At 35.1% G+C, this 19,994-nt stretch overlaps 1 long non-coding RNA gene across 1 annotated transcript in view; it reads left to right on the forward strand.

Annotated features, from left to right (window-relative positions):
* The first annotated feature begins 8,067 nt into the window (after positions 1–8,067).
* LOC136846464 (uncharacterized) overlaps positions 8,068–19,994 on the forward strand; it is a 117,894-nt gene continuing 105,967 nt past the window's right edge. Inside the window, exon 1 of the long non-coding RNA XR_010855407.1 lies at positions 8,068–8,204. This is a non-coding gene — a long non-coding RNA (uncharacterized lncRNA). The remainder of the gene's footprint in view (positions 8,205–19,994) is intronic.

Here is a 19,994-nt window from a genome sequence, read left to right on the forward strand (position 1 = left end):
CTTGGTTGATAGCCGGTCTCTTGTACAACTCTCTCGGACCCTGTATGCGGTCGCCTTCCAGGACTTATTGAATGGCTGAAGTTAATTTGAATATGAAGGATGGTAGTTATCGGATAACATAATAGTGTGCCCTAATTTAATGAGCTTATTTTATAAACTGGATCACCTAGAATAATTATTCTTCATCGTATAAGAATCCCTTTTCCTGTTCCTTGACTTACGAACTACCTTTTTGGGATAGTTTGGTCTTAGATCATAGAGAGAAGGTTTCGCCGGTATCTGTTTACCCGGGCAATGTTTTTGTGCAACTTTCGTAACAAAAATAACTTTAATAATTTCATTTCCTAGAGGTAGAAAGAATCCATTTCCCATATTTGTTTTTGCTGCGGTGTGGTTTAAAGATCCTCACAAACTGGGCTTAAGCCTACGGCCATTTATGTAACTCCTTCCTCTCTCCTGTGTATCTTTCACCCTTCACATTCATCTGCTACAACAAGCTCAGAAAATGGAAATGGAAGTATGGGTAACCCTGTTATTCAGGCAGTAACAAGAATATTGTATAGTAAAATGATATATGTTTTCTTACTCACTAACATTCGCATAATTCATGTATAACCGTAAATAGTCCCATGCCTTAAAACCATAAATCGTACGTTAAACATAGCAAAAAATAAACTCTGATAGAAAAAGTCTTAATGAACGCTTTGTTGACTGTAAACACTTGATGATTTTTTATGGACTGGATTAATAACTCGAGATTTTGTCGATGTTAACAGCCAGTAAACAGATTAGGAATACAATGAAAAGCTTGGATAGACCAGTGATAGGACATTCGAAGATTTGTTTAACTCGCAACAGGAGATAAAGATCGCTTGTGTTTAGAAACAACAAAACAAGGAAAAAATGCGTCGAAGTTTCTTCTTCGCAATCGAGTTTTCTGTAGAGTGTATAATGCTGTATGAAACTCTCAGCCACGGCCCGGTGGTTGCCTGTGTTGTTGGCACCTATAGCGGTGCCAGGCGCACGATCATGGCTAACTTTAACCTTAAATAAAATAAAAACTACTGAGGCTAGAGGGCTGCAGTTTGGTATGTTTGACGATTGGAGGGTGGATGATCAACATACAAAGGGTGGATGATCAACATAACGATTTGCAGCCCTCTAGCCTCAGTAGCTTTTAAGATCTGAGGGCAAACAGAAAAAGTGCGGACGGACAGACAAATAGCCATCTCAATAGTTTTCTTTTACAGGACACTGAGAAAGCGAAAGAAAGTGATGGCATAGCTTCAGTGTTTCTAAAACAGTTGAGGTGAGTCATGACAGATATTGATTTTCGAAGAAAAAATAGCTATCAGACATGAAGAAGAAATGTTTTTCAATTAGAGAATCAGGAGTTCTGTAAGTTAGTGACACTAATTAAGAAACTAATTATCAGAAACCGCCTATTTCAGCAGTTTCTGATTGCGGGTTCCTGAATACTGAGAAATATTCCGCTGAAGTGGATCGTTTGATTGAAACTTCCTTCGTATTTAAGGTAATTCCCAGGAGTGGATTGTATGGCTGGGTCTTCCTGAGTATTGAGGAATATACTGTATCTCAGAAAACAGCATATAAGAATAATGCAAACATTGCTTATCGATGAAACTAACACTTGGAAAAAGTAATTCCTTTGATATATCTTAAACTTGCAGTAAACCATTAATCCATTGATTAACTACTTGAAGTTTCAACTTTTGCGAAGGCGTGTTAAAGTTGTGACTTAATTTTAGCTTGCGAAATTGCACAAGGAATACCATTAAATTTTATGCACTTCAGCCGGTCGTAAACCTATAGTAGATATAAGTGTAGGATTAAAGCCCCGCCTTTTTTACTAAACCCAAGCCAAACAGAGACTGAGAACAAACACTAGTGGTCCTGTGCAAGAGGCAATAGTCATTACGCTACTTGTATCTTTATAGTTTATTATAAAGGCTTTTAGTTATCAGCCGTAAGAATGGTTAGAAAACCGCTAATCAGAACGCACATTAGCAACGCATATTTCAGTAATGCCTCAGTAGCATTTTGCGCTTTGTACTAAACAATTATGAAATAAAGCACAGCCACCAACAAACGATGTTGAGAGTTGCTTTATTTTATAAGCTTGTTTTTGTTGTTGCACAGTTTGTGACTTATGTAGTTCTAAACTGCCGAGTCAACCTATGGGCGTAACCACATTCACCTCCCGACAAAAACTGTAGAAATCGTAATTTGATTACAAGTTGTGGGAATTTGTTAGAAATGGACCCGGTGCCCTTATAATGTGTTTTTTGGGTTAATTTTGAGTGAGATTTGATTGAGCCATTTCGTGGTTGCGGTCATTTTCGTTTTTCCACGCAAACGACGTCTGTTTTGGTGTACATTTGCGTGTGGTTCTCCTACGATCCCATGTGTAGGTACATGTAGCAGTTAATGTGGAAATTGTCGTCATATAGCCTAGGGTTCGTTCTTGATTCAGAAGTTAAGTGATGAACGTAGCAGTTATTTGTTGCGTTTTCCTTAGAAACCACTGATGGTTAAGGTAAGGAAAATGCTTACATTAAATTTGTGTATATATATACAGTACACACACACACACACACACACACACACACATATATATATATATATATATATATATATATATATATATATATATATATATATATATATATATATATATAATATAAGGAAACTAGCGTCGTTTAAATCACAAATCGACGAAATATCAAAACATTCTTGAACCATGCACGGGGGTATCAGGGCGAAGAATACTGCATAATAATTCACTTCCAAAATATTCCATAAGCAAATTGCTTAAAACCAGGGACACTAACGGAAGTCTCTTGATAAAATTTCCCGTTAGAAGTAAAAACATCATCATTAACGCACAGCTTAATGAGGTCTGTTAAGACATAAGAATTAGTGGCGATAGGAATAAGTGTGGACTCATATTTTTTTAATTTTTGCGATAAAAAGTTTAAGGTACAATCAATGTCAATTTTTGTAAACAAAGCGATTACATCATTACTCATCATCTTTCCCCGACTGAAAAAAGTGCTTTTAACTTTTCGATGAATTGCAAATTATTCTTGATATGCGCACTAGCAATTTAGCTGAGGGATATGAAGAGGGGGACCCTTGTTTGAAATAATTGGACTTAATTTCAACAGCTCAATCAACTATGTCTATCCATTAAGCTCACATGTGAATTGGAATCCGATAATAAAATGGTCTTTTTGAAGGTATTACTCATACAGAATAATGGGAATATATTATTCAGCGTTTTTAGGAAATATGTCTCTCCATTTCTTTCCTTATCGTGATGAAAAGATTAAGATCTGTCCTTTCCTCTTTGTTCTTGCGTGCCTACAGGATTTGCAGCCCTGTTTGTAATGACTGAAACGTTTATTTTCTGACTGACTGTTTTAGGAGACTGGGTTATCCCTCTTTGTTCTTCCAAAAGTGTCATTTTAAGGCAAGAAAGGCCTTTTACTGTTTATCGTCAGGCTGTCACAAATTTTTTAACCCATTTTTAGTGATTCCATATGTAAAGGATAATGAACAAACTTTGAAAGAATTGCGACGGTCAGGGGTCGCGAGTACGACGGGAAAGTTTTGAGTTAAAAATTCTCCTAGAGTTGGCTGCACTTGAGGGGTTTATTGTGATCCTTGTGAGATTGTCCTATGTTTCTATAGTGGAATCAGGTCTTTCTGTATACTTTCACCTAAAGAGGAGCTTAGTGTGGCTCGAAACTGTTATGCTTTACGAGATTAAAGGGTGTCTTTAAAACGGGGCTTTTATGTCTCTCTCTCTCTCTCTCTCTCTCTCTCTCTCTCTCTCTCTCTCTCTCTCTCTCTCTCTCTCGTCGTTAATTCATTTGCGTAGTTCCTATGATAATCCTGTATTTCTCGACTGGACCTGATGTGTTGTATTGATGTCGGAACGTTTTTACTTTAACATGAAATGTACTGCCTGGTTTGGTATTCAGACGTTTCACTTGTATAATTGGTTCTGTGATTCTGTAAGGCCACTTTAGATGAACTCAGTAAAAAGTAATCGGATCCTAATTAGTGCCGCATATAGCGTGACGCACTTCCTTACGCACCAGTTATCACCAGATTTGTAGGCTTACCAGACAGTCAATAGTCGAGGAAGGAAATCTTGTATGATTAACGTATGCACATGTGCGGTAACGGTTACCCGCATTGTATTTGGCCTTTAGGCACGCCCTTGTAAATCCCATTGTGCCTTAGTTGACCTGAAGCAGTGTATAGCTTACCTAATAGGTAGTCGATTGTGGTGGGTTGCAACTAGATCGAAAAAGGATGGGGAGCTAGAAATCTCATCCCCAAGCTCTGGTTGAAGATCGGAAGCGAGCCCTCTCTGGAGCAACTCCTCTTTTGGGAAAAATATTTATGTATTATATATAAATAAATTTATATATATATATATATATATATATATATACATATATATATATATATATATATATATATATATATATATATATATATATATATATATATATGTAACATTAGCTATTCCCAAAAATGGAACTTGTCCAAGAGAAAAACCACTAGAGTGGTCACTGACACATTTATACTTCAACTATTGAATCGTGGATTAACTCCATGTGCAGTAAACTTCCAACATACACACGCATGTATGTATGTGTGTGTGTATATATATATATATACATACATATATATATTATTTATGTATGCATGTATATCTTTAATAAATATTCATGCATTCCATCTAATATTTTGCAACCAGAAGTTTTCCATTTTTCTGCAAGGGAAAAATAAATTGTTGCTTTGTTACTGTATTTTTGAAAAAATGTTTGCTGACGACTGTTTCAGCCACTAACTCGTGGCATTATTAGGGTAATCTTTCAGAGAACTACATTGCTTATATATCGGCAACACAGCAACGTTTTTTGTCTTGTCCCTCAGAACTTCAGCCTTGAAGATAAGAAATCGTATAGAAAATATAATACAAATATAATACAATATATTTTTATTAAATATCAGTCCTGAGAGTACTGAGCTTTATCATGCTTATCTGTAAACTTTAGACTAACTCATTAATTTTATTTTATTTTAGAAATACATAACATTAGTTTTATTTTATTTTACAGATAAATAACTTTACAAACTGCCTTTCTTTTCATCATCAATTCACCCCTTGTAGAATAATACAATTTTCACGAAGGAGGTCATTCAGGCACTTCTCATTATAAATTTGCAAATGTAAATATGCATTGGTTGTGAGATAATCATGGCGTCAGCAGTGTCTTCTTGTTTGGTTTAAAAGCATGATTATGTCTCTCTCTGTTGTCTCTCGTGTTTGCTTGGTTGTGTGCGGGAGGGAGAATGCAGGAGTGTGCTCCATGTGACGAGGAGTGTTTGTGGAGACTGTGCCAGGAGTAACTTGTAAAGCAAACAAACCGAATGAAGGAATGGCTTGCTTGAGTTTGTGTGGCTTCCCATCGTCACATGTTTAAGCTTTAATGGCAAGTATACAGTCAAAGTAATAATTTATTGAGTTAATATAAAACGCTTGGTAACTTTACTTACAATGTCGAGGCGGACTTATGCACTATATCTTAATTTTGTTTAAAAAGACGGATTTTTGTAATAAAAGGAAAACAGTTTAGTATAATTATTTTTAATGATAATTCTTGCTATCTGATTGTATATTACCTAAATTTTGATGCTTTATGTATTTTTATAGCAAGCACTATTTATAAAATCATCTGAATTTATATATATATATATATATATATATATATATATATATATATATATATATATATATATGTGTGTGTGTGTGTGTGTGTGTGTGTGTATGTATGTATTATGTGTATACACACACATATATATAAATTCAGATGATTTTATATATATATATATATATATATATATATATATATATATATATATATATATATATATATATATATATATATATATTTATTACATGTGTGTGTGTCACAAACACAGTGACCTTTGTTCAATTCTCAAATGTCGGTGTATGGGACAAAAATTCACTAACTTACCAGTCAGCTATCATGGTGAAGGTGGGTTGAATTGGTTGTAAGTACAAAAACCTGAATTCGAGGGGGGGGGCATATGTACAGCAGAGTCGGTATCAAATTATGTCTCTGTACATGGCTCACTGGTAAAAACGTTGCTGCATGTTGTCGTTTCCCAACCATTTGGCAGTTCGAATCCCACTTGTGACGAAACGCTTATCAGTTATAATTCCCCTGTGGTTGTATGTTATTCCCGAGGTGGAGTGAATTGGATGTTAACTGATACTTTGTAGCTTAGTACTTGTGAGTATATACAGTATATATGTATATATGTACATGTATGTATGTATGTATGTATATATGTATGTATGTATGTATATATATGTATGTGTGTTTGTGTGTATTAGGCCTGCAAAAATGGCTTAGAAAAAAGCCGAAACCAGTCAGGATTACACCCATTTTTCATTTCTCTGTGGTTAATATATATATATATATATATATATATATATATATATATATATATATATATATATATATATATATAAATATATATATATTATATATATATATATATTATATAAATATATATATATATATATATATATATATATATATATATATATATATATATATATATATTATATACTGTAAATAAATATATATATATATATATATATATATATATTACATATTGTATATGTATAATATATATATATGTATATATATGTATATATATATATATATGTGTGTGTGTGTGTGTGTGTATGTATGTATGTATGTATACATGTATTTGTACGTATGTGTGTGAGCGTATCATGGGAACCATATTGTTAGAAATAGAAGGAGTTCGTTCTCTTTAAAGGAAAATTAGCTTGGTCGAGTTTTGAACTCGAGTTGATACTCTTCACTGACGTAAAGAAGCTAAATTTTTTTATAGGTCGTAATTTAGGCAATTTTAATTACTTTCTTGGTAACTCTTCTTATGGAAAGCCTTTGTTTTAGATGTTGTCGCAGGAGGTAATTAGGAAAAAGTTGAGCAATGCGAAGGATTTATACATTTTAAGTTTCAATATTTTTGAGTAATGCAGTGGATTATTACTACATTTTAACGTTGTTTTTATAATGTATTTCTTGTGATTCATTTCTTTTCCATATCTTCTCCGTCAGTGCTCGTAGCGATGCACATTCCATCTTATGCTGTCGGATATCGTGTTTCTTTGTTGCAGCTTTTCTTTCCTATTCTGCCAGCGGTACGGCGTTTACTTTTAATGTAAATACATTCTTCAGATGCCAAAGAAGCATAGAGAGAGAGAGAGAGAGAGAGAGAGAGAGAGAATTTGATATTAATTATAACTTGAAACGTAGGCGTAGCTACGGATACGTAATTTTTATCTAACTTTCTGGCGTCTGAAGAACGCATAACTTTCCTTCCGCTTTTCTAACCGAGTTGGAAATGTATGGAAATGATGTTGCATTATATTGTTAGCTCAGCATAAGACGTAGCGATATGTAATTTGTTTCATAATCTTTTACACTTTATAACTGTACAGTAATTTGTTGCCCAGGAACCGTGATGAAGTAAGACTGAAGATATTTAAAATATCTTTAATTACAATTTTTTATATTGATGAAAATGAAAAGGGAACACGGTACGTGTAGCTCATTCACAGTTTTCAAAAACAAATGCATAGTATTAGAATATAAGTTCTGTGTTTGACAAAATTTGGTTCTGTTCTCTGAAAGATATTGGTTTTGATTAAACTAAAAAAGTTAAGTTCATGGTCCTTCCTTTTCAGAAAGAAATACTATGGCATTACAGGACATTTATGACTAAAACACGGAGAATAAGTACGCAAGAGTTTTAAAGTGGTAATATGATTCAAAAAGGAAAGAAAATATCCAAAACTCACATTTTAATGAATGATCATAAGACATATCATAAGACATACTGAGTAGTGTACAAATAAGAGGAAAATTTACAGTGAAAGTGAAAGGTGAATTGTGCAACGCTTAAGTTGGAATAACCGCAATCGTCAGCGCAATTGCGCATGTGCAGTTCCATTTGAAGTGTGCGCTGCAGAACTTCGCCAGTTGACCTCCCCCATGGGTTTATTGGCAGCATGACGAGTGGCATTATACTATGTTAAGGTAAGTTTTTCTCGTTTTCTTTTTTTCTGCAAATTACGATGCATCTATGGTGACCTGTTTGTTTTTGGTTGTTTGTCTACCGTACCTCGAAAATCTATTAACAGATTTAAATAAAATTTTGTGGAAGAGCAGTGTACGTGATTAAGAATGTGCAATTTTTAATTGTAACGTTGATCAGGATATTTTTGATTTATTATTTCATTTTTTAGATTGGTGGTCTTAGTGATAGTCTTAGTCCAGATAAGGACGATGTGCAGTAGAAGATCCTGTGTTGGGATCAGAAATACATCTTTTATATTTTTCCTTTATTTTCACGTCTCAGTCTTTTATTTTTCATTCACTTTTTGTCTCTGTTCCTGGAAGTGAGGTCGGAGAGTTTTAAGCCCGGGAAGCCGGAATGGACCTGGAGCTGAAACTATTTTGGATATGCGAATTTATTTGATATTGCTCCTGTCCTCCCTGCTTCAAAGGCTAAGTGTATTTCCGTTTCCACTCTGTTTTCCATTTTTTTATTCGCTCCCTTTGTATTTCCTCAGTTCCAGATACTTACTTCTTTAAACTCAAACTCCTTGTTCTTTGCTTTTTGCTTTATCTTCTTCCCCTTCTCGTCATATCATAATTTACAAAAACCAAGGAACCCCAAATTACCCCTTTAAACAAATTCTGTTTTTATCCGTTGCACTTTTACCTTTAAATACTTTCCATTTCATTTTTACTTTGAACCGCAAATTCTATTTTCCTCTTTGTTTTCCATGTTCCTTTCTTTCCATTGGTATTCCGCGAAGCGCCAAGGACCTTTCTAAGTTCCCCGGAGTTATTTGCCGCAGTAGAAAGCAACATCGTCTTAATGGTGCCTTACAAACAGTTTGCGCTTCTCGCTCAAGTCAATAACCCTAATTACTGTAATGGCTTGGCGCTGTCCCACCCTCAATAACTGTCTTCTGTCTACAGGAGCATTTAATCACGCGTCGTCTCTTTGTTTTGAATGCTCCAGTCATCTGCGACAGTAACGACCCCTGGTAATTACCAGTAAAGTCAAGTCTAGTCTCCTTGAAGTTTGTCTGGGCCAGAATATGATTTCCAAATGCTACGGTATTTACGCACTTTGAACAACTCTTCGTTCGTCTGGTTTTATTTTGTTGCCAACAGCAGAACTCTGAGGACTTTCAAATGTGCTTCTACAAGTTGAAAAAACCAAACCCAGTTATATCTTTCAGGCGCAGGTTGCCTTGCGTGTTCATGGAATTAGCCCTTTTTACGTAAGATTTTCAGAGATGTTCTTCGGTCATTCCGATAAAATTTGGTACGAAACCAGTATATAAATGCTTTCAGTTATAACTAATAAATCATGTTGTCTGATAATAGCCTGTGTGACCGAACTGAGCGAGGAATTGGGCAGTATTGGACGGATGTCATTATTCGAGCCAAGGAAACGTATTTTTGTGTTGCCACACACTCTTGTAGAGAGAGGGAGAGAAGAGAGAGAGAGAGAGAGAGAGAGAGAGAGATTATTTACCAGCTGGTGGTGTATGGAATTGTACATTTTTACTATCCAGTAGCCGAAAATATTAGAGATATCACCTATGAATTGCCGGCGAAATATTGCCACCTAAGACTTCAGCCGTCAGTTGGGCTAGACCAGTTTGGTGAAGGCGTAAGGGAATGGCCTAGAACCTGTTGCAAATGAACGTTGTTTCCTCTAATCACAGCACCAGTTACGGATTTCATGTCCGTCAGTAAGATTTCACGTCATTCGGCAATTTTCAGACAATATTTTTCGACTTGGCATTTTATTTGTTTTGCTTCATTTATAAGAAGATTACTGGCTTTAGTAATGTCATTTCAGATGTTCCTCAAGGTAGCGTTCTTGGACCTTTGCTATTTCTTATTTTAGCGACGTGGCAGGTTCTGGAGAACAGATTGACTGCATACGCCGATGATCCTACTCTTCTAGCTGTTGTCCCATCTCCACGCTCTAGGTTTACGGTTACAGAATCCTTGAATAGAGATCTGGCATGTATTCATTAGTGGAGTAGGCTTCGGGCCATTAAGCTTAACCATTTTAGAACTCAAAGTATTTTAGTTAGTCTATCAAGAACGCTCTTGCCTTGGCATCCTGATCACACATAATGGTACAGTTTTGATGCCAGTGGCTTTTAAGATTCTACGTGTAACTTCTGATAAGAAGCATTTACGTAATATCACTTCCTCTGTTTCTCAGAAGTCGGTATTTTGCGGAACTGTTTTTAAATGTTTCGTAATTTAAGCTATTATTATATCCAAGTAAAGTGTTTCAACTCTTCGTCTTCCTTGTTTTGAGCACTGTTCGCCAGTGCAGTGTTCAGTTAGTGACTCTTATCTCAAACTCATGGAGAGGGGTATTTCATCAGTCAAGTTTATTTTTCCAATTCTTAATATTGACTTTTGGCATAGGCGTAAAGTGAGTCCAATGTTTGTTGCATAAAATGTTCTACAGCGACAAACATCCTCTGAACTCTTCTTTACCTGACATAGCTGCTTTTGCTCGCAACATTGGGCAGGCTGCTGCTGCAAACAGTGAGTCTTTTTCTAGTATCAGGTTTAGTACTACTCAGTTTACTAGAGTTTTATTTTGACTACAACTAAAATGTGAAATAGATTGCCTAGTGCAGTTGTGGAGTCTTCTGATCACCGAATGTTTAAGGGAACAGTAAATTCATTCTTGCTTTTCTGCTGGTACCTCTTGAATTCAAGTGTATCGGTTTTATTTTCTGTCAATCATATTTAATTATTTATCACCTTTTTATTTAACTTGTTTCCCCCTTCCAGGCTGATTTCCCTTTGGATCCCTCTTGGGTTTATAGTCTGTTGTCTCTGTACATAAGGGTTTTCAACTGAAGGTTTAAAGAAAGGAAACAGCAGGTGATGACTGTGTTACCGTCTAAAATGTTATCTTGTATTTGCAAAAATTTCACGAACTTCACAACTAAAATGGCATCATATTTTCTTGGATGATTTATTATCTACTTGTCTCCCAAAGTTCATCATGTTCTGTGTCATCCATTTAACAGCAAACAAGTAGAACTGATGAAAATTGATACCATCCAACTTTCTATGCGTCAATGTTGACAAATTCATTTGCCTTCAATTATTGTAATGGCAAGTAAATATTTTAATTTTGATTATTCTTAATTGTTTTGTATCGATTGTGTTGTTACTTCATTAGTGAAGGATAATTTATCATCTTGATTGGTTTAATTAGGCAGTCTTTAATCATGCATAATGCAATTATTGCAGATTGCGTCTGGCTTGGTTCAGCCACCTCTCTCTCTCTCTCTCTCTCTCTCTCTCTCTCTCTCTCTCTCTCTCTCTCTCTCTCTCTCTCTCTCTCTCGTTTTTCGAAAGGAAAAAAAGCCATACATTTTTTGTGTCCATCCTGAGTTTTTCCCTTTCCACATGCGTTTTTTTTTTTTTTATCTTTTACTCTTTTATGTCTTCTGTAGCAGCTCCGAGAAGCAGGAGGGCTTAAATTGGAGATATACCTTTTCGTATTTTTGGAAATACTCTGTCCTTCCCTCTTTCGGTTTTTATCAAGGTAATGAGGACTTCGCTTCCTTCATTTATGGACTCATTTTCGTCCTGATTGTCCTCCCTTCTACCATCACACACGCACACACACACTTCCTTTTTTTCAGGGCTTGCTTTTGTAATTTGGGAAAAGATTGGAGGGTGCCAGCTATTCAAGCTAGGAGGAAATGTGGATTGTGTCGGAATCTGGTCTTCCCATGATATGGTCTTCTTAGGTGAATATTGAGACAGCTCCCCCTCCCCTTTTTTTTTTTTTTTGTTCAAGCGGAAATATTCTTGGATTTTTCAAAAGTCACTGTGAGCGTTTAGACCAAGATTTTTGGAGGTAACAGTCACGGGATTTATAGCAGACGTCAGGGAATGAAATGGCGCACCCTCAAAACTGAATTATTACCCGTTTCTGAAATCTTGAAAAATTGGTAAAATCGGCTATTAAAATATGTAACATTGAAAAATACAAGTAATATATTGTTGGACTTGGAATGATCACTAAACCCCAAAATACATGTCTACGTGTTTTCCTCAGAATTTTAGAGAAAATAAATTGTTGATCTTTAAATTTATAAATAACGTTATACGATAAGTCTGGGTGAGCATTATTTTGGAAAATACTTAACCTCCAAAGTGCCTACTATGCAAAGCCTGTAGGAAAACAGAATGTAATCGCGGCTTACTGGTCTCAGGGTGTAATCAACGAAGGGGATTTCCCGGTGACTTTTTATTTGTCACTTTTTTCCTTAATGGTTGCCACGTACCTAGTCGGGCTCTCATCGTTCTGTCCCGTTTCTGGATCCTGGTTCTATCACCGTGTCGGGATTCGGCAGGTTTAAATGCATTCGAAGTTAGTAAGAAACCTTTGGGGAGTATTACTTATTTTGTGATTTCTTTCACAATGTTTATTTTGCAGATGAAAAGCTAGTTAGCAGTCATTAATGTGATGCTCTGTATCTTTTATTTACGAAGGTATTTTGATACCATATGGATTCCTTATTTAAGAAAATATTTTGATACCGTAAGGATTCCTTATTTACGAAAGTATTTTTATACCGTAAGGATTCCTTATTTACGAAAGTATTTTGACACCGTAAGGATTCCTTATTTACGAAAGTATTTTATACCATAAGGACTCCTTATCTGACTTATAAATAAACAAGGGATAATATAGAATGGGATGATGAAGATAAGCAAGCATAAGATAAACTAAGGTAAAAGAAAAGTTTTGAACGAACAAATCGAAATCTTGAAAAGTAAACACATTCAAGAGATGGCAGAGCTTCAGCTTCGAAATAAAAAAAGAAAATATTTACATCCGCGAGAGAGAGAGAGAAAAGAAGGAACGTTTTCGAAAAGTTTGAAAGCGGAAAAGACTCGGTACAAAAATATAGTCACGCCTTCAAAGATGAACTCTGAAATAAAAGGAAAAGGCGAAAACGTGTAGGTAAATCCGTTACAGGAAAATCTCCGAGCTGGGATGCTCTTATTTTGTTGTTTCCCATTGTTTGCTTTTCCCTTTTCTTTTTGAGATGAACATTTATTTCGTGCTTCGTATGCCACTGGTAAGTAGCTAACAGCGAGATAAGTGGGACTGTGTCAAGATGTGGGTTTAAGTAACTAGGTATACTTCTCATTTTAAAACTAGTGGAGACACTAAGTATTACCTTTTGTTAAAATCCTCTTTTGCATTGCTCTTGTAATGCTGTGAACTTGAAATATCACAGTCGGGTGCTTCCAAAGATCTTTCTTTTTTTTCTTTTGTCGTTCATATGGCGGAATATTGTTATGTTAAAGTTTACTCCGTTACTTGTCAACTGTCTTTTCAGAGTGACGAGAAAGCTCCATTTATGTATATAAAAAAATGGTCACCTATCAGGAAGTCTGTCACAATATTAGATCAGTGAAAATAGAGTATTAAATTGAATTGATAGGAACAAGTATGTCTCTAAGAATTAATCACATATGTATACATATTTTTGCCTAATTATATGCATTTGTACACGCACGCAGAAGGAGGTCAGTACACTCGCCTGCCAGTGCTTGTATGTGATCACGTGCTTTCACACACACACATGTAATGTCGAGTGTGCATGGTCCAAATTAGTAGATAGGTTAGGTGCACTAACCAGTTTATAAATAACCAGCATAATACGTATGCATTCTACTTGGAATGTTTTCCAGACCGTATTTTAATTGTAGGAGTTCCATTTTTAATTTTGTTCCAATGCAGAGATCAGTATGACTGGCAACTTGACACCCTTAACTTGAACAGAAGTCTAGAGTAGGGAGGAGCCACAGGACTGGAACAGGGCATGTCAGACTAGGGAAGGACTTCGGACTTGAACAAGATACGTCAGACCAAGGAAGGACTTTATGGACTTGGAACGAAAAACACCAGACAAAGGTTACGTTAGAATAAGGAAGGACTTTTGAACTTGAACAGATCAGCGAAGGACTCCTGGGCTTTAGGAGGACACATCAAACTAAGGAAGGACTTCTGGATTTGAACGGATCACACCAGACTGGGGAATGACTTAATGACTTGAAAAGAACGTCAGATTAAGGAGGGACTTGTGAACTTGAACAGGACAAGTCAGACTAAGAAAGGACTTCTGGATATGAATGGAACACACCCATCTATGAAATGACTTCTGGACTTGAACAGAACACGCCAGAGTGAGGAATGACTTACTGACCTGAACAGGATATATCATTCTTCAGGAGTTGGGACGAATTATCGTTGCGTGATAGCGTCGCCATCTGTTTCCTGGAAGAAAATTACTGCTCAAGCCCTTGATGACGAAATTTTTTGAGATGTCAGGGCTTTGTTTTAGGTCATCCTGTGGCATTCAATTAAAAAAAAAATCCGACCTAAAGGCACATTTATGATTTTGTAATTATCGTGTTATTAGTTCCTTTTGAAAGATAATTCCCGGCGCATGTAAGCTTTTATCCTAATCGAAATTAATTATTTATTTAATCAACTTTTTATTATGAAATTCTTTTGTTGATAATTATAGAGTAATTCGATCAACGTATTCACAATTTATTCATTTGCTTTTTCATATTATGGTAGACTTACAAATTACCAAAATAGAATATTATCAACAAGCAGTTCTTTTACGTTTATTCCGCTGTTACAGAAATATATAAATTCATGGATTTTATATCACGTCCGTGCACGTTCTGTCAATGCATACATACATACAAACAAACATACATATATATAAGTATGTATGTATGTACGAGTATGTATGTAAATATGTATTTATTGTGAGGTTTGTTTGTGTGGTTAAGTTTATTCTCATTTTTGTCTAACGTTTTTTGTTAATCTTATAGTTTTGTTTTCAATTATATTTTAATAAACTTTAAATTTGACATAAATGTTAGCTTAATAATAATAATAATAATAATAATAATAATAATAATAATAATAATAATAATAATAATAATAATAATAATAATAATAATAATAATCTCGTTCCATTTCCACCATTATCTGCTAACAAGTATATTATTATTTCTGTTTGTTTATAGCTGAAAATGAGTTACACAGAAAGCTTACCAATTCTTAAAACGCTCTGAATTTTTCCTGTCACGCCTTTTGAAGAGGCAATTTGCTCCTATAATTTCTCCATCGACTTTTCGCCTACACGAATATGGATCATCAATCTAGGGGTTTCCTTTGGCTGGAGCATGATTACTGTGCTGTTAATTCTTAGGTCGCAAGGTCAAGCGTAAAGGTCACAACTTGATTCTTTAAAATATCCCTTGCAAGGAAACTGTGTACGGGCTAATCCTGTATGTATGTAAGTTTGTATACTTACGTGTACTCACGTCTTGCAACAGAAAGAGAGAAAAAATCTTTTTCTGGTCAGTATCTGAATGGGTGCCTTCCAAGAACATAAAAGCCCTTGGAATACCTGTGTAGCAGAGTGTTGGGCTTGCAATCACATCCCTACTATATTTATTGTACAACAAGGAGGGCAGCACCTTTTGGAGCCACGCGTATAAGTGATGAATAATGCAAACGGAAGAAGAAAAGTAGCTGTTGAGATGATCTGTTGATAGCGTGAGAAATGTGGAGTTACATTGAGGGAGAAGTAAGAAGGTAAGCCTTGGATCAGGTTATTTTGAGATGGTTCAGTGGAAAGAGTATGGTTTTACCAGACCACTGATGATTAAATAGGGCTGGCTAGTGAAAATGAAGCAAGCTTATTTTTTTTTTTAATTTCTTTGACCAGAAATAAATTGCATTTCATCCATGGTTGAACTCGGTCCATCTGAAGATCAACCGAGTCGGCCAACACCCTGGTTCAGTTAGTGGATGAAAAATGGTGAAAATTAAGCAATTTTTTTTTTTTTTTTTTATATATGGATATTTCATCCACTGTTATTCATATATATATATATAAATGGTTTATATATATATATATATATATATATATATATATATATATATTATGTATATATGTATATATATATATAATATATATATATATATATATATATATATATATATATATATATATATATATAAAATTGATATAAAATCGTAGAGTAAGCGAATAGGCAAATCACAGTATAGGCAAAGCAAAGAAAATGTTAAGATCATTGCAAAAATTTTGAAGGGAAAAATTAGGTTTGTCGGAGCAAAAGTTGGGAAATGTTGAGGGATTTTGAGCCAACTCTCCTTAGTGGATGTCAAGTATGGATGGTTAATAACACCGAAACAAAGTAAGCAGGCTGATTTGATTGTTTGTTTTCCCAGTGTGTCTGTAATAAGAAGAACTGAAACAATGGAGAATGTAGAGAAATCACGAATTGATAAAAAAGGTTAACATAGGTGGAAAGGTGAATCACATTGTTCTAGTGAGGTTTGGTTACGTGAAGAGATAGAAGAGTAGTAGACTGAAATAAAGGTTGGTGTAAAGTTAAGTATACCTTAGTTTAACCAGACCACTGAGCTGATTAACAGCTCTCCTAGGGCTGGCCCGAAGGATTAGATTTATTTTACGTGGCTAAGAACCAATTGGTTACCTAGCAACGGGACTTACAGCTTATTGTGGAATCCGAACCACATTATAGCGAGAAATGAATTTCTATCACCAGAAATAAATCTCTCTTATTCTTCATTGGTCGGTCGGAGATTCGAACTCGCGGCCAGCAGAGTGCTAGCTGAGAACGAAACCCACTCTCCAACGAGGAACTAAGGTTGGTGTAGAATGTAGGATATGCTAAGGAACAGGGGAAGTTAAGACGTAGTAAAACACTATTAGCGAGAAATTGACTGTCTTAAAATAGCAGGTTGTTGCAATGACCTTGTTTCGAGGAAAATGAAGGTTATTTTTGAGCTAATGAAAGGCTGAAAACAGAGAGAAAGGTATGTTGGTGCAGCGCAAAGCATTTGGTGGGAAATTGCACGTCATTGACAGGAAGAGGATACATGTTCGAGAAATGAAAGGCTTCGGTAAATGAAATAACTTAAGGCAGTTGATAATGTGAAACCACGGAATAGTAATAAAATACTTTCTTCTTGCCATTGCAGTATATTGAGCCGAACCTGTACAGCCTTAAGTGTTGTCTTTCACTATTGAAAAATGCGAATGGTCTTTTTTGCGTTTTCTCTTTCTCCAGTTATTTTATAATCTCTCGGAGGTGACCGATCTAGAATATATAAAAAAAAGTAAGTATGAAATAGCGAGGGCTTAATTAACTCTCGATTTTTGAACGTGACGACAACAATGGCTTATCTAGAGTGGAAAAAGTAGCGAGCTTGAAAGTCTTTTATGTGAGGTAGATCCCATAAAGTCATCAGGTCGGGCAGGTAGGGGAACCGGTAATGAAAAGGTCTGCTATTATCATTCGATGCTGCAGTAGTGTCACGGAGAATGAGCACGGGCCATTAACGCTTTCTTCCATGTGTTCTAAGACCTGTACTACGCCGGGAGCATTCTTTTATTGGTCGTACTCTTTAAATACTTAGAATATCGATATTTTCTCTGAATATATATATATATATATATATATATATATATATATATATATATATATATATATATATATATATATATATATATATATATATACACACACACATACACACATATATATATATATATATATATATATATATAGGTAGATAGATAGGTACATGCATAAAATATGTGTTAATGCCTAAATATATATATATATAATTATACATATATATATCATAAAATATGTTAATGCCTAAGTTAGCTATTTCTAATTAGTGGTGTTGTGTTGATTATAATCTTCCCAAAATATTGATGTCGGTTAAATCTTTTTTGCTTTCGATTCTACTGAGGTTATTTTTTTTTTTACATAGTAAGGTGCTGTGTAAGTTAATTCGTTATAAGTAATGATGGTGCTTAGTTTATATTCTTTCTAAGACCTGGGATGTAGGTTAATTCTTTCTAAAAATTGGTGTTACTTGGTTACTTCATTTTCTTTAACCATATTGGTGGTGTTTATGTTAATGTTTGGTGCTGGTTAATTCTCTTTAAACACTTGTGATGGTTAGTTTAAATTTTTTGCTCAGTTTACATTTTGTGTTGGTTGAATCTTTCTCTATATCGCTGTTGCTCAGCATATATTCTTTTTAATATGCCAGTGTCACTTATTTTTTATCCTTTTTATAATGTTGATAAAGGTATGTTTATAAACGTTATAAAAATTTTGCTTAATTTAGGATATATTTTTCCTTAAAAATTAGGGTTTACTTTCTATTCGTCCCCAAAAAATGGTCTTGTTTATGTTGCAATGTTTTTTCTAAAATACTTGCGTTGCTTTAGGTTCGTCAGTTCTAGGTGCTGGTTATTTGCACTTGTGTGGTTGCGTAAGAAAACTTGTGTACACCATTTGTAAATATTTGTGTCGGTCAGACGGGACGTCGCTGACATGTTGAATTTTCTGAGCCGTGTTTAGTAGTGTGATTGCACAAAGATACTTCTTGTTTGGAGGGTGGGGCTGAGCTTCAAAAGTAACGAAGGAAACTGTAGGGCATTTGGCTTCCAATCTACCTTGTTTGAAACCTCTTTCAGGATATCAACCAAGTATGCATCTACGGAGTTGTTTTAGAGTGTATGCGCGTTTGCTCCTCCGTGTTTTCATGTATATCCAAGTTTTTTTTTACAAACCAAGAGAGAAAGAGAGAGAGAGTGAGAAAATCTTAACACAGGTATTCATCTGTTACTTTTACGTGATGAGAAAGTCAAATGTTCTCTATTATTACCCAGTAGCCTACACTGTGCATTTAGAGAGATTTTTTTAATAAACCGTCAGGTTCATTCTATTAGATTCGCACATATACTTTTTAATTTTTAATAGAAAATGGTTTATATTGCGTAAATATGCCATCTTAACGAAATTTACATAAACACTGAAGAAATGAGACGGAAAAAACAATAAAGATTTCGTATTGACTGTTACCAGAATACTTCTTATCTCCATTCCCCAGACTGAAAATACTAAAGAATATCCATTTAAATTTAAAGCACTCGAGGGCATTCCCGAAAAAAAATAAATAAACCACTCTTGCTTTCACCACAATTGTTTCGTCCTCAGGGTTACTGCGTCATTTCCCGCTTAGCCCCTGTAATCGACTTTCTTATTTCTTTTGTAATTTTGCTACCTGTCTCTCTTATTTTTTAAGCAGGGTTCGATAGAATTTTTGCCAGTGGAATGGGACTTTGGTCGGAAGAAGGTCAGGATAGTAATCAGATAAGATCGATCGACGTCTTCGTCATTATTTTCTTCGAAATATAATTCGACATCATCGTCTTAGTTTTGTCTAAGCTTCTTAGCAAAGCATGTGACTGCTGTGATTGCGGCCTCACGTGAAGAACCTGAGGACATATTTCTTTAATATTAATTAACAGAATTTGATGAGTTCTGAAGTGTTTATCTCAGTCCTTGCATTATTTTTTTTTAATGATTAGCCTATAAGAAAAAAGGGTAAAGAGAGAGAACAGGTAATGTCATTCCCGAGGTGGAGGTAACTATGGGGCATTTAGCCTAAGAACGTCAGCCAGAGGGCAAGGTCGGGGTTGTTGCAAGGCCTCCTTAGGTTGTTGTGGATTGAGCAGCCCGCGAGTGACCCTAGGCATGAAGGCATTTTGTTTACCGTATTTTTCTTTTATTTGTTCCATTTATGTCTGAATATTGGTATGCATATGAGCATCCACGTATATTCCTCTTTGTACACTA

This window comes from Macrobrachium rosenbergii, chromosome 15, assembly GCF_040412425.1.
Source record: "Macrobrachium rosenbergii isolate ZJJX-2024 chromosome 15, ASM4041242v1, whole genome shotgun sequence".
Lineage (NCBI taxonomy): Eukaryota > Metazoa > Arthropoda > Malacostraca > Decapoda > Palaemonidae > Macrobrachium > Macrobrachium rosenbergii.